At 51.6% G+C, this 14,321-nt stretch overlaps 1 protein-coding gene across 5 annotated transcripts in view; it reads left to right on the forward strand.

The window, feature by feature from the left end:
* ZFYVE27 (zinc finger FYVE-type containing 27) overlaps positions 1–12,715 on the forward strand; it is a 49,880-nt gene extending 37,165 nt beyond the window's left edge. For 3 of the 5 annotated variants that reach the window (XM_044240260.1, XM_044240262.1, XM_044240265.1), the window contains one exon: positions 561–856. The gene's annotated coding sequence lies outside the window, so the exon portion shown is untranslated. Of the gene's footprint in view, positions 1–560; positions 857–1,453; positions 1,469–12,580 lie in introns of those variants that run through there. The other 2 variants (XR_006383345.1, XR_006383346.1) reach the window with 2 other exon arrangements.
* Positions 12,716–14,321: the final 1,606 nt, after the last annotated feature.

Consider the following 14,321-nt stretch of genomic DNA (forward strand, 5'->3'; position numbering starts at 1 on the left):
GATGTGATGCCTCTTCCTGATGAAGCTGTTCCAGGGCCTGGGCAGCTGTGTGGAGCACCTGGCAAGCTGGGCATCTCTCCATCATGGAGCTTCTGCGGTCTGTCCAGGTGCACATTGCCCCCAGGTGATGGAAGGGACAGTCTGTTAAAAAAAAAATGTGTATTTGTGGTTTGTTGTGAGCAAAGTTTTACATAGATACTTCTTAGGTCAACCTTGCTAATCATGTAATCCAGTCCTACAGTTTTCTGCCTTTTTATTGCCTGCTTTAGCGATTCTCCAGATGTGGTCAGGGTTCACCAGAGGGTCCGCAAGTCCTTTTCAGGGAGTCTACAAGGTCATAATTGTATGTGATTCAAAGATTCACTCTAAGTACAAGATAGATCAATGGATCTTAAGGTAACAGAGTAAGAAAAGTTTATGGTTCTACGTTACAATTCAGGTTCAGGTTCTACATTACAACCAACATTTAAGGAATGGCCACATGGCAATTTTTTAGTAGTATCAAAGAAGAGTATCTACAGTGTTTGAAAAGGCTGTTAAAATATTATTCTCTTTTGCAGCTACATTTCCGTGTGAGGCCAAATTTTCTTCATATACTGCGACCAAAACAACATGCAACGACAGATCGAGTGCAGAAGGAGGTATGAAATTCTGAGTCTAGTAAGCCAGATGTGAAAGAGATTTGCAAAAATCAAGACAATGCCACTCTTTTCACTATTTTTTTGTTTTGTGAAATATACTTATTTTTCACAGAATTTGTTATTTATCTTCACATATAACTGGTTTATTTTTGTTACTTTGTTACTTATTTTTGTTACTTTCACTCAGTTTTAATTTTAAACATGCTAAGTGTAAAAACACCTAAACAAGGGGCGCCTGGGTGGCTCAGTGGGTTAAAGCCTCTGCCTTCAGCTCAGGTCATGATCCCAGTGTCCTGGGATCGAGTCCCACATCAGATTCTCTGCTCAAGGGGGAGCCTGCTTCCCTTCCTCTCTCTCTGCCTGCCTCTCTGCCTACTTGTGATCTCTGTCAAATAAATAAATAAAATCTTTAAAAAAAAACAACAACACCTAAATGAAAGGTCTGTAATTTAATTTAAACACTTGAATTTTTTTTTTAAAGGTTTTATTTATTTTACAGAGAGAGAGAGGGAGAGGCAGTGAGAGAGTTAATACAAACAGGGGTACTAGGAGAGGGAGAAGCAGGCTTCCTACTGAGCAGGGAGCCCAATGCGGGGCTGGATCCCAGGATCCTCGAATCATGACCTGAGCTGAAGGCAGACACTTAGTGACTGAGCCACCCAGATGCCCTAAAACCTCACTCATTTTTTTTTTTTTTAAAACCTCACTCATTTTTAAGAGTGTAAAGGGTTCCTGAGACCAGAAAGTTTAAGAACTGCTGGTTTACTTATTGTGTTCATTTCTTTTCTTTCTTTCTTTTTTTTTTTTTAAAGTAATCCCTACACCCAGCATGGGGCTGAAACTCAGAACTGTGAGATCAAGAGTTGCATACTGCACCGACTGAGCCAGCCAGGTGCCCCTCTTCATTCATTTTTTTTTTTTTTTAAAGATTTTATTTATTTATTTGAGAGAGAGAGACAGTGAGAGAGAGCATGAGAGGGGAGAAGGTCAGAGAGCGAAGCAGACTCCCCATGGAGCTGGGAGCCCGATGTGGGACTCGATCCCGGGACTCCAGGATCACACCCCGAGCTGAAGGCAGTCGTCCAACCAACTGAGCCACCCAGGCGTCCCTTCTATTCATTTTCAATAGAGGTGTATAAAATCTACTTTGATTGTGGGTTTACTATTTTTTCCTTTTTTTGAATCAGTTTTGCTCTATATACTCTGAAGCTATGTTGTTACGAGCATAAGGGTTCATGACCATTATCTGTTCTGCTTGGATTATAATTTCTATCTGTATGAAATAGCTTTCTTCATTCCTTTTAATGCTTTGTCTTGGGAATAATCATTCCATGCACGAACATTAAACTAGAGCCTGCTGCGGGTCAGGCATATGCATGAAACAGTCTTGGTTTCCCATCCCTGTGGAGGACATGGACCCACAAAGGCAAGGTAGTGTGGCAGGAAGTGTCTGGGCTTTGCGTCAGACTGACTGGTGGCGGATTCTGGCCACTTGCTAGCTGTGCATCCTTGGACGTATGTCTGTTGAACTTTGAACCTTGTTTTCTTCATGTGTAGACTGAGGTGAAGGACATTTTTTTACTGGGTGTTAGTTAAGACTTACGGAAGCAAGGGAAGAGAGGAGCACCCAGCAGAGTGCCTGGCATATGGGAGCATTGTGATTAGCATGGTAATGGAGCCAGGAGTGGGAGATCTGCCCCATTCATGCCTCCCAAGGCCCCACCGGGAGGGGCAGTGCATGGCAGTGGGGAGTGTACCAAGCTTGGACTTAGAAGATCTCAGTTGTGTGTTTTCAACTTAACAGCAAGTCCTCCCAGCCCCAAATGCTCAGTGTCCGTTTCCTTATTGGTGAGATGGGGAGGACCACCTCTGCCTCACATTTTCTGGGCCATCCTGAGGAGCAAATGAAATAAGGAAGAAGGAGGAGGTGGAGAGGATGACGGGGGTGAGGCTGACTTTGTTGCCTGCCCAAGGTGCGGCCTTTTCCGTCCCAGCCTGTGAGCAAGGTCCGCCAGCCCAGATTCACCTGCCTCCCAGGAGGGCTGTGATGCCCAAGGTGATGAGACAGAATCTTGTCCTTATTTCAGAGTCTTCGGGAATTATCTGCCTTTTATGATCTCAGTGCTCCCCCTTGGGATACCTGTCTTCACAGCAGGGGCTCCTGAGTGCTCAGCAAAAAGTCCAGTCTGAGTGGCCTATGTAATTAGGAGAACTCACAGAGCTAGCAGGGCCCCATTGCTATTGCCCTTCAACATCCCCCATCCCGACCATTGTCTGTAAGAGGAAACTAGAACTTGGCCTTCCTGACTCTCAGTCCAGTCCACTTACTACAGCACTGTTTCGCTTTCCATCATTTAGGTTTGTTGATTGTAAAGTCAGCATCTGTCCCAGAGGTCCCCGGCCCCACCCACAGAGCCTTCCTGCTGTGCAGACTGTGCTCTGGGAAGCAGTTTGGGGAGGGCATGTTTCAAGGATCTCTGAGTGCCCTGGTAGCCATGGGGTCCTGCTCATAGAGAGGCTGGAGCTGGGCTCGCTGTCATTGAAGTAAGTGGCCAGGGAGTCAAATCACGGTCCTCCCTTCTATGACCCTGGACGCTGGCAGGCACACTCCACTCACTGGATATCATCAGTGAGTCTCACTGGAACCAAAGCAGAGGCAAGCTTGTCTTGGACTGGGGCATGTCTTAGCTTAAGGAAGCCTATCTGAAGTGCAACAGGAGGGGTGTGGGTGGGCACTGCTGGTATTCTCTGGCCAGGGCTGGTGGGGAGAGGAGGCTTTTTGCCCCAGGTCCCCAGCATACCTGGGGCCCCTAGGGTCTGGCTAGTAGGCAGCCGCAGCTAGAAACATATCAGAGAGGCAGCTAAATGTTTTGGCTAAGGCCAAGAACTCTGAAGTAGGACTGAATTCTAATTTCAGCAATGCTACTTGACCTTGGACAGGTTATTGAACCTCTCTGTGCTTCAGCTTTCTCATCTGCAAAATGAGGATGATAACGGTAATTCCTTTTAGGATTATTTAGAGGATTAGAGTTCATTTAACAATTGCTTACGGCAGTGCAGACGGGAAAAGCTATCTACACACAGTTGCTAGTTAATACTATTGAGCACTGGCTGACAGTGGTCTTTAGACACTCACCAAATTCCATTGCTTCTTGCTCCTAAGTTTCTCTTAAATCCACCTATGCTCTCCCTCCTCCCACTTGTCCTTCCTCACTGCTCAGGGCTGCTCTCTGGTCTCATCGTTTTTCTGCTCTGCAGGAGGGAACTGGTCACTTCACACTGCTGACCTGTTAGCCTCTCCCTTCAGCTTTGGTCCCTCAGATGCTCTGGTTGTTTTTAGTGTCAAGTTCTTCCCAAGACTCTGGAAGGCTAGACCTCTTCACTGGGCTTGCTCGTGGAACCTGAACTCCCCTTTGTGGCCTCCTCACATTGGTCATCATGGCATTGGGTCTATTGTCTTAATTTCTGGCATCCCTGTAGACAGAGAGCTCCACAAGGGCAAGAGCTCCATTTCTCTTGCTCCTAGCACCCTGCCAGGCACATAACAGATGCTCAATAAATGTTGTATGAATGAATGACTGCATGGGTGGACAACTGTTTGGTGGGAGGAGGTGTCAGAAGAAAGGAGACTTTGGAGCGAGCCAGGTTCAGGCTGGAGCTAGCTTCCGCTAACCTTTTTTGGTCTCTGTTGGAATTCTTGGGAGGCCCAAGGAAGATCAGGAGGGTTATAGGGTGACTGTGAGGAGAGGTGGGGACCAAGGGAAGTCCAGTTGTGGAGTATTTCATGCTTGTTTGGGATTGGGGGTGAGGGACAAGCCCCCTAGGCTCATGTTGACTTCTCTCCCTCTTTTCCTCCCCTCTCTCCGACATGTGTTTAGGGCATCCTAGGTGCCCGGCATCTGTGCTTTCCTTTCATGATCTCAATAGGTATTATTACCCCCATTTAATAGGAGAAAACAGACCCAAAGAGGTTCTGTAACTTACTATAATCACACAGCTACAAACCAGAACGAGAACTTGGAGTTCCCTCTGTGGCTTGTGTATTCCTGCCTGCATGTGAGAAGTGGCTAGGGGTTCCATCCTACTGAGCCCTGACCCCAACTGTCTTGCAGAAAAGGAGGGCCCTAGGGCCGGAGACTTCCATGGGACTCAAGTGACCGAGGCTGCCAGCAGGTTTGACCCTGGTTGGCCAGGCCACTGCCCCTGAGGGAGCTCAAGATCTAGAGGGGCAGCTATGCAAAGCACAAGTACACGAACACTAGCGCAACATCCCTGTGGGGAAGTAGAGAGGTGCTCCCAAAGCCTCATCTTTGTGGAAAGGAGAATGAGCACTGGACACAGAGTCAAAGGTACCTCGTATTATGCTTTGCTTCCACCACTTGTGGGCTGTGGGAACTCGGGTCAGACACAGTTCCTTGTGCTTTAGTTTTTCTGTTGGCAAAGTAGGCACTTTCTCCTGCAGACTTGTGGGGGGAGATTAAATGAGAAATACCTGAAGATGCTTAAAAGTGCTGCGGCCTAAGTGTTTGGAGTTTTGTGTCATCACGGGGTGTGGGGGGGCGCGGGTAAGGCACGTGTGCACGGCCTCCTCTCTTCCAGCCCAGCTACGGCTGTGTGGGACTTAGGACCCCAGATTTCTAAGATGTTTCCTTTGAAAGCTATTCGCTATTCCGGTGGTTCCTGACCACCCGGGTGTGTGAAGGCACTAATAAAGGTTCATAAACTATTCTCCATGTTTCCCCAAATCAACACAGAACGGTTCATTTGCCTGTAAATAAAACAACAGATTTCTTTGCTTTTGGCTGGAATTACATGCTCTCAGGATGGAACTCCTTCTCTCTTGCTGAACAGGAGTGGATTGGCAGTCCATGCATCTTTGATTACTTTGGAAAACAGAGGCTGGGTGAGGGAAATGAGTGGCCTGGCAAGGGGAACTGTAGGTCAGAGAGGCCCCGGGGGGCCTTTGTGCTCAGGATTTAGGGGAGGAAGTCAGGAAGCCCCCAGGAGGTGCTGGAGGGCAGGACAGCAGAGGGGAAACCCAGGGCACAAGTGGTAGGAGTGGGGGCCAGCTGTTGGGGGAACCCTGGGCAAACAATGGCCTCATTAAGGAGAGGGTGCTGGTGGGGAGGAGCCCAGCAGGGCCAGGGAATCTCCAGTCCCCTACCCTACCCAATGGAGCAATTGTCTTCTGCTGGGAGGGAGCTGGGGCCTGAGCCTGGGAACTGCTGGGCGCTTGCCCTGAGGGCCATTGAGGTGGTCTCAGCTCTTTTCCTGGGTTCAGAATGGCTCTTCTGTGCTGAGGGTTCAGGCCACGGCAGGGGCTACCTGGTCCTTGTTCTTCCAGCTGGCGGGTTAGGGTGTCGGGGTTCATACAAGGCTCTCTGAAAAGGGGCCCCTACTTGCCTCCTCCCCACCTCTGGGAACCTGAGGTCCTGGCGAGGTTGGTCTCAAGCTACTATTTGTGGTTTTCCTCTTCTCCAGTCGCCTGCCGCACTGTGGCCTCGGGCTGGTTGCTTGACTTCTTAGGGCCCAGTTGTTTCAGCTATAAAGCTGGGGAGCATTGGGCTAGAAGTCTCAGCTGCAGGGAGAGCCGGCCCCGCCCTGCCTGTGTAGGGTGGTCAGGGAGCCTGGGGCTGCTGCTGGCATTTATTGGCAGGGGCCAGGGATGCCTAACTCCAGCCCAGCCCTGCACCACCAAGAGTCGTCCTGTCCCAAAGGCTGAGAGAGAGACCCTGTGGAGAAGCACTCATAAATCCGTGCTTTTCACCACTGGTGTTTTTAAAGTAAGGCGATCCTGTTTTCAAATGATGTGGCTTGTGGGAACCCCGCAGATAAAACAGATGAGAGGGGGCAAGTGTGGTTAGGGTTGTGGCTGGGCCCAGAGCCCAACCCAGGGGGCGTTCCCAGAGCCCACAGTGCCCCCCGTCCAGCATGAACTCTCCCCGGGGCTCATGCCGCTGGCTGGGCCCTATTCCGCTACTCTGGGTGTTCTGACTGGTGGGCATCTGTTCTCGTCCGTGCGCTGTACCTGGTGTTAGACCTCACCGCTGTGTATGCCCCGTGGTGGTTCTGTTTTTGTTGGATTGTTAGAGGTGCAATGGGCCGACGAGGTTTGGGGTTACCTGTGAATTGTCCTGGCCTCCTTGGGCTCCCTGCACTGGGCTGGCCGACGTGGGCCATCGCAGGGCACACCCGACAGCCAGGGGAGGAGAGAGGTTCCCACATTCGGATTGCTGCGGGGTCACCTGCAGATTCTAGTTGAACACATGTCACCCCAGGTGGTTCTAGGCAGTGGCCTGGGGACCAGGATGAGAAACGCTGGCCTTGGAGGGGGACCTTGCCTGCTTCCCTGCTCCACCCCTCCCCCAGCTGCTTGCAGCCACTCTCCAAGGCTCTTGGGCCTCCTTGAGGCTGAAATGAAAGAACTCTCCCTTCTAGAGGCTCCTTACAATCTGCTTCCTGTGCCTGGGGGTCAGCTTAGGGAGGTACTTGTCCCTCTCACCTTCCCCAGCACCCAGTTGATTAACACACGTGTTAGCAGACATTGTGCATCCCAGGCTGGGCTGGGCAGGAGTGCTTTATCATCTCATTTAAACCTCTCAGCAATGCCAACAGGCAGATGTTCTTATCACTGCTGTTTACAGATGAGAAATCAAATGTGATTGAGGAACTTGCCTGAGGTCACACAGCTGGGAATCTTCCGGAGGGATGGGACTCCAGGACACACATTTGCACACCGACTGGGCAGCCAGTCTGTCTCTCCGTCTGGGATTTCATAATTCTACTTCAGTGAGCCTGGCACCGTGCTGCTATTAGTATTATTATCAGCAGGGACTTGGTCTGAAGACTTTCCAGAGGTTTGCACTTCCTGGGAGGTCCTCATGAGGACAGTGGCTGAGAGCTGTGGGTGTCCCGGCAGGATAATTCTCCTTTACCAGGTTTGGGAGTCGCATCTGATATCTTGCTTCATCCTTCAGCGACTGAAGGAGGTCTGTGTGATCAGTCCCCATTTTGCAGAGGAGGAAATTGAGGCTCAGAGAGCTGAGTAACAACGTCTGGGTCACTCAGGCAGTACAGTGACGAATGGAACCCAGCAGAGCTCTGACTCCCCCCGACATTCTGTGTTTTTTGCTGCCCCACAGGTCTGGATTGTGCCAAGGTCAGGAACATTTCTAGGCCTTTTTAGCCTGAAGTGTGCCCCTCCCTGACTCCCCACCCGCCACCCCAAGGACTCTGAAGACTCTCAGGGTCCACGAGAAACAGGGGTCTGCGCCCTCTTGACCGGGTTCTGTGGCCCGGCAGCTTGGGGTCAGGGAAAGGTGCATTCTTTCCCTCCACTCGCATTACCCAGCCTCTGGCTTCCTGGAATTTTTGTGAAAATTCCAAATCACTTGGCAATAAGTCAGTCCTCTTCCCCACAGTTTTTGCAAACAGGAACTAAACACCCTTCACCTTCCAGATTGCACCCTTTCACACCCTTTTCCATTTGAGTTTGGTGCCAGTGTCCATTCAGGACAAAGCAGATGGGAGGGGAAACCAAGTCTGGTATGTGAGCAGGACAGCCAGATGGTCAGGGACTTGAGTTGTCACTTCTGGGCCCAGCTCTGAGGGAGGCAGAGAGGGCCCCAGACCTGATGCCTGTAGACCCTAGACCAAATCCCTGTCCCATCACTTCCTGTGCAGGCTCAGGCTTGGACATCCCCTCTCTGGGTTTCCCCACCTCTTAAAGGAAAATAATGATGCCATGCTGGTGAGAGGGTCGGAGAAAGTAATGTACATGAAGAAGTCTTATCACTATTATCATTTGATTACCTGGAGATCAGGGTTTTTTTGTTTTTGTTTATTTATTTTTATTTTTTAAAAGATTTTATTTATTTTTTTGACAGACAGAGATCACAAGTAGGCAGACAGGCAGGCAGAGAGAGAGGAGGAAGCAGACTCCCCGCTGAGCAGAGAGCCTGATGCCCGGCTCGATCCCAGGACCTGGGATCATGACCTAAGCTGAAGATGGAGGCTTTAACCCACTGAGCCACCCAGGTGCCCCTGTTTTTGTTTTTCTTAAAGATTTTATTTATTTATTTGAGAGAGATAGAGAGCGAGAAAACAAGAAAGAGCATGATTAGGGAGCCTGATACTGGGCTCGATCCCAGCACCCTGAGATCATGACCTGAGCTGAAGGCAGACACTTAACTGATTGAGCCACCCAGGTGCCCCTAGAATCACATTTGTTTAAAAACCTGCAGTGGTGGAAATTTGTTCTATCTGTGCTCTTCAGTGTGGTAACCACTGGCTGTGTGTCACTCCTGGGCACTGGAGATGTGGCTTGTGCTACCAAGGAGCTGAACTTTTAAGTTAATTGAACATTTTTAGCTAGATGAAATTCACATAAGATACAATCAGCCATTTATTGACGTGAACAGTTCAGGGGCGGATAGCACATTCACAGCGTACGGCAGCACCGCGTCTAGTTCTAGGATATTTTCGTCACTCCGTCCACGTGAAGCACCCGTGCCCCCTGCCCGCAGCCCCTGGAAGCCAGCCAGCCCCTCTCTGTCCCTGTGGATTTGGCGATTCTGGGCATTGCATGTAAATGGAATCCTACAGCACGTGACCTTTCACGCCGGCTTCTCTCGCTTGAGCAGATTGTTTTCATGGTGCATCTGTGTTGCAGTGTGTGTCAGTGCTGCAGTCCTTTCTAATGGCTGGATCATTAATTTTAGTTAATTTCAATTTAAATAGTCTCGTGGGGCTGGTGGCTACTGTACTGGACAGCCAGGAACTTCTCGAGTCCTGCCGGGCAAGTGACGAGACAGAACCTGCAGGTGTTTGCTGGTCCCTCAGGGGACCCTGGGGGAGAGTAGAAGGAGCTAGGAGGATGAAGAGGCGGGGACATGTGCCCCAGGGTCCCCAGAGGAGCTCAAAGCTGTGGCCAATGACGAACATGTTCTGTGAACTCATTCCATCCTCACAGCACCCTTGACCTTGACATAGCTCTGTCTTTCCATCATTCCCATTTCATGGAGGGGAAGACAGAGGTTCAGAGTGATTAAGTCACTTGCTCAAGTTCACACGGCTGCTAAGTGGGAAGAGATGGGTCTAGGAACCCAGGTCTGGTCCCTTCCTAGGCCCAGATCTTCACCACAAGGCTGTCCGGTCTTTTCACCCTGATCCTGGGAGCTGCCCAGATGAAGGCAGATCTGGGACCCCAGCTGCACCCACATAACTGGAGGCAGGGCTTTCTAGCACCATCCCCTGTCAGCCTTTTTGAGCTGAGAACTGCCTCATTGAGAGTCAGGAAGGGGTGGCTGATGGGACACATCAGAACAAGATGAGGGAGTAGGCTCCATCCATTCCCCATTGTTCATCCATAAGTAACCTGGCCTGTCGGGGCTCCCAGTGCCCTCTTTGGGCCCCCCACTATTAATTGATCTGGGAAAGAGACTCTGTTAATTGCAGACCCAGAGTAAACAGCGCTGGGATAAATGGGGCTGATAGCAGATAGCTTTCCTTGGCTGTGCTGCCCTTTGCCCTTTGGGAAGGGACAGTGGGAAGAGGCAGAGAATCAGGGGAAAGGAGTGGTCCTAGGAATGTCTTTGGAGTGGGGGAGGGAAGACTGGCTGTGGGGCCCCAGAGAGTTCATCTGTATGCCCTTCTGGAAATAAAGTCCTCTGCTGGGCTTCTTTTTTGCTGTACCCAGTAAAGCAGTGGGGCTTGGGGTCCAGTGAGACTCTGACATCCATCTTTCTTCATCCTACCCCTTATCCCTCCATCCATCCATCCCTCTGTCCATCTATCCATCATCTCTTGGTGCCTCTCTTACAGTATCCTTCCTTCCTTTCCTACATTTTTCTACTCTTCCCTTTTATTCAGCTGCTTTTCTTTCCTCCTCCCTTTCCATTCATCCATTTTCCCCTTATCCTATCCACTCATCTGAAAGTCCACTCCCCCTCACTCACCCCTCCCCTCCAAGCCCTCACTCATCTTCACATCCCTCCTCCCTCCTACAGAGGACGAGCGACCACCACGTGCTCCTTGAGAAAGCTAGGGAAGAGGTCGGTGGGAGTCCCCTGAGCCATGGGGTTCTGGGTGCAGGCCCTGCATGCGCCTGGTGGAGTTAACTGCCTGACTTCAGATGTGCTGGCCACTGGCTCAAGGTTAGATCCGAGTCTCTCCATCCCTCGGGGAGAGGAGAACCTTGTCCACATGACTGATTACCCAAGACGGGCACCTGGGGAGCATGAGCAATCACACCTAGGCAGTGGAGTAAGCTGGGCACAGCAGAAGATCAGCCGTAGCCTGGCAGTCTGTGACTCAGGAGGCCTTCCTCTCCCAGAGCACAGACTAGATTTGGGGATTGGTTCTGGGAGCAGCCACATGCATCAACTTGAACCTTGTGGTCAGAGTATGGTGTCTCACCCTCTCTGGGAACCCAAAGCCCACACTCCCAATAGACGTGGAGCCATCCCAACAGCTTTCCAGAAGTTTCATCCTAGCCCAGCTGTGGGGAGGCCAGAGATCATAACAGCATGTTCACAAAGAAATTGAGGCTGAGTGGGAAGGGGTTTTCTAAAGCTTTATAGCTAGATAAATAAATCCCTAAACCCGCTATCAGGTCACTCAATAAAATACTATCAGACCTGCAACCCTGTTTCTAAACCCCCAATTTAGGCCCATTTTATAGATGGTGCATCTGAAGCTGAAGTGGGAGGTCCCTTCCTAGTTAGCGCATGGACTGGTGGGTGGTCGCGACTTTGGCTAGCCAAGTGGGGCAGGTCAGCCCCAGAGTAGGCACAGGCCCAAGAACTCCCCGAGTTGACACTAGCCCCAAGTAACAGCGGTTACCATTTCCTGAGCTCCTATTACACGTTAGGTGCAGTCTCGAGTGGTTTACACATTCTGCAGTGACTCAGTTCAAGTAGGAGAGCAAGATGGCAGCTGGAGAACAGACCCCTCGGTGCCCTCTCCTCCCGCTCCCCGCCCTCCTGCGGACCTCTCAGGTTGATCTGAGGGGCAGAATGTGTCCTCCTGGGGCCCTGCCACTACCCAGTAATCCCTAACTGCGGCAGCTGGGAGATAAGATAGCACCAGCTCATTAATCAAGACAGCGCGGCTGGGAGGGCGGGGGTGGGGTGAGACAACACCGCCTCACAGGTAGAGATAAGCCCCCTCCTCCTGGCTCCCTCAGGGGCTGGGACAACAGAGGATGCTGGGAAGTTTGGCCTCTGGTTCCAGCTCTGGGTGTCTGGGTGGGTGGATGGGGCCCACAGTGGACCCTGGGGCAGGTGTCGCTGAGAAAGGCAACCCCTGTGTGCAGGCTGGATTGAGAGAAGCCAGGAGACCTGGGTTCCCGCTCAGGGCTTCCTGATTGCCTCTGTGTCCTTACATGAGCCACTGCACCTCTCTGGACCCCTTTCTATGTCTGGACGAATGGCAGGGGGTGCTGGACTAGATGCCTTGGGGGCGGGGGCTCTTTCACCGTGAACATGCTCCGTGACTGAGCATGGAGGGAGGGATGGGCTCCCCTGACAGGAGGGAGAGGACACAAGCGCTGGCTTGGCTAAGGGACACACGCAGGCTGGGTGGGATTTGTCCTGGAGCCCGTGTTAGTCACGCTCACGGGAGAGAGCAAGCGTGTGGTGACAGTGGAGGGGGCCTGTGTGGGACAGGAACGGGGAATGGCCTTTGAGCCTCTATGCCCTTCAGGAGGCCACACCGCATACTGGTTAAGAAGTTGGAGTTTGATGCAGGTCATGCCCTGTGTGGTCTTCAGTAGGTAATTCAACCTTTGGTACCTCAGTTTCCCCATCTTGCAATGAAGGTGATAGTATTTCCCTCTTGAGGGTGGTCTTAGGAGGATAAATGGAAAGTGCTTGGCTCCATGTCTGGCTGATGGCAAGTGCTCAGTAAGTATTAGTTATCTTTCTTTCTTTCACGGCCAGGAACCTCTTCCATGCAGATGTCCCTGTGATCACAGCTGTGAAGGAGCCCGGGGCAGCTTGACTCCCCAGCAGCGGCTGTCCAACGATGCTGATTCTAAAGATGTTGCTTCTATTTTTATAACTAATAAACGACAAACTTAAAACAGCAAACGTTTATGATCTCCCCTGCGGCTGTGTGTTCGGAACTCAGAAGTGGCATGGAGGGTAGTTCTGACCCAGGATCTCTGATGAGGTTGCAGTCAAGCTGTTGGCTGGGGCTGGAAGACTGCTTCCAAGTTCACACATGTGGCTGCTAGCCGGAAGCCATATGGACAGCCCGAGTGTCCCCACAACATGGCAGCTGGCTTCCCTGGAGCGACTGATCTAGAAGCAGACATGGAGGGGATGTACCTTTTACTGCCTGCTCTCTGAAGCACCCAGCCTCACTTGCACTTGACTCCATTCATCAGCAGCAAGGCTGACCCGTGTTCGAGGGAAGGGAGGAATATCAGAACCCATGGTGACGCCGCTGTAACCACGAACAGCAACAGCTCTTCTGGGCACAGGTGTTCCGTGCTGGGAACTGGACACCAGGAATCTCTAATCCCCACAACTGCTTTCTAAGTCAGGAGTGATGTTTCTTTTGCAGATGAAAATGTATTGGTTCAGAGAGGTTAAGTGATTTGCCCAAGGTCACCCAGCCAGGAAGTGCCCATCGTGCTGCCTTGTCCTGGGACCCCGCCATTCCCCACTCCAGGTGCCACCCCTAGTTTCAGCTGCACCTGAGCCAGCCTTGGCTTTGAAGCCCCACGTGACCATCAAGAGTAGTGAGGCCTTCTTGGATTAGGACTAGAAATAGTATATGAGGCACGCGTGCACAGGTCACTCGAAGAACAAGGATTTGTAGAGACGCCCTGACTGGGGTTCGAATTCTGCCTCTGCCACTTACTTTGTGCCTCAGTTTCCTCAATCCTGTGGCAGGAGTAATAGCATCCACCTGGCATGACTGCGGCAGGCATAGGCGAGGGGCGTGTCTAGTAGGCGTATGTGCAGCACTAGGTGTTAGGATCGCGGGATAAAACCAGGTAGCTCGAGGGCTGCCTCCCCTGTGAGTCATGTGCTCTCCGGGTGGAAGCAATGTCTCCTTCCTGGTCTGGAGTTTCCCAACCAGCCCGTGCTCAGCAGAGAGCACCTGCGGCCTGATGCTGCTTCGCCAGCACTGCGAGTGGGGCGGAGGTAATGTGCTCCAGGCTCCCAAGCCACAGGGCTCCCAAGCCCACGGGCCTGACTCAGGCCAGGCTCCTGACGTCCCCTAACACCTTCCTACTCTGGGTCTTTCTAGGTTCAGAGGTTCCTTCTGCCTTCCCTGCCTTGCCAGCATCTCCCCAGAGCACGGCTCTCCGTGCACTTGCCCACTTCTGCCAGCAGAGGGAGCAGGTGTAGTGCCTGGGAACCTGGGAGGCGCCAGGCCGCTGGGCAGGGGCTGCTTCAGTCTGGGAAGGTCCTCAGTGGAGTGGAATGCGGTGATTTGCAGCACAGCTGGAAAGAGTGGGCTTCATCTCCCCGTATCCCTCGCAAGGGAGCAGTGTCTGGAGCCCTGGAGCCCAGGAGATGAGGCCGTGGGAGAGGAGGAGAAAAGGATGGAGTTTCCTGGGCCTCAGAATGTATCTCAGCACCTGTGGCCCCTGGGATCTGGAGGAGGAAGAGAAGTTACCATTTTTCACTCTGATCCACTCAGCCAGTGTCCTGGAGTGAGTGCCTC

The sequence above is a fragment of the Neovison vison genome, chromosome 2, assembly GCF_020171115.1.
Source record: "Neovison vison isolate M4711 chromosome 2, ASM_NN_V1, whole genome shotgun sequence".
Classification (NCBI taxonomy): Eukaryota; Metazoa; Chordata; class Mammalia; order Carnivora; family Mustelidae; genus Neogale; species Neogale vison.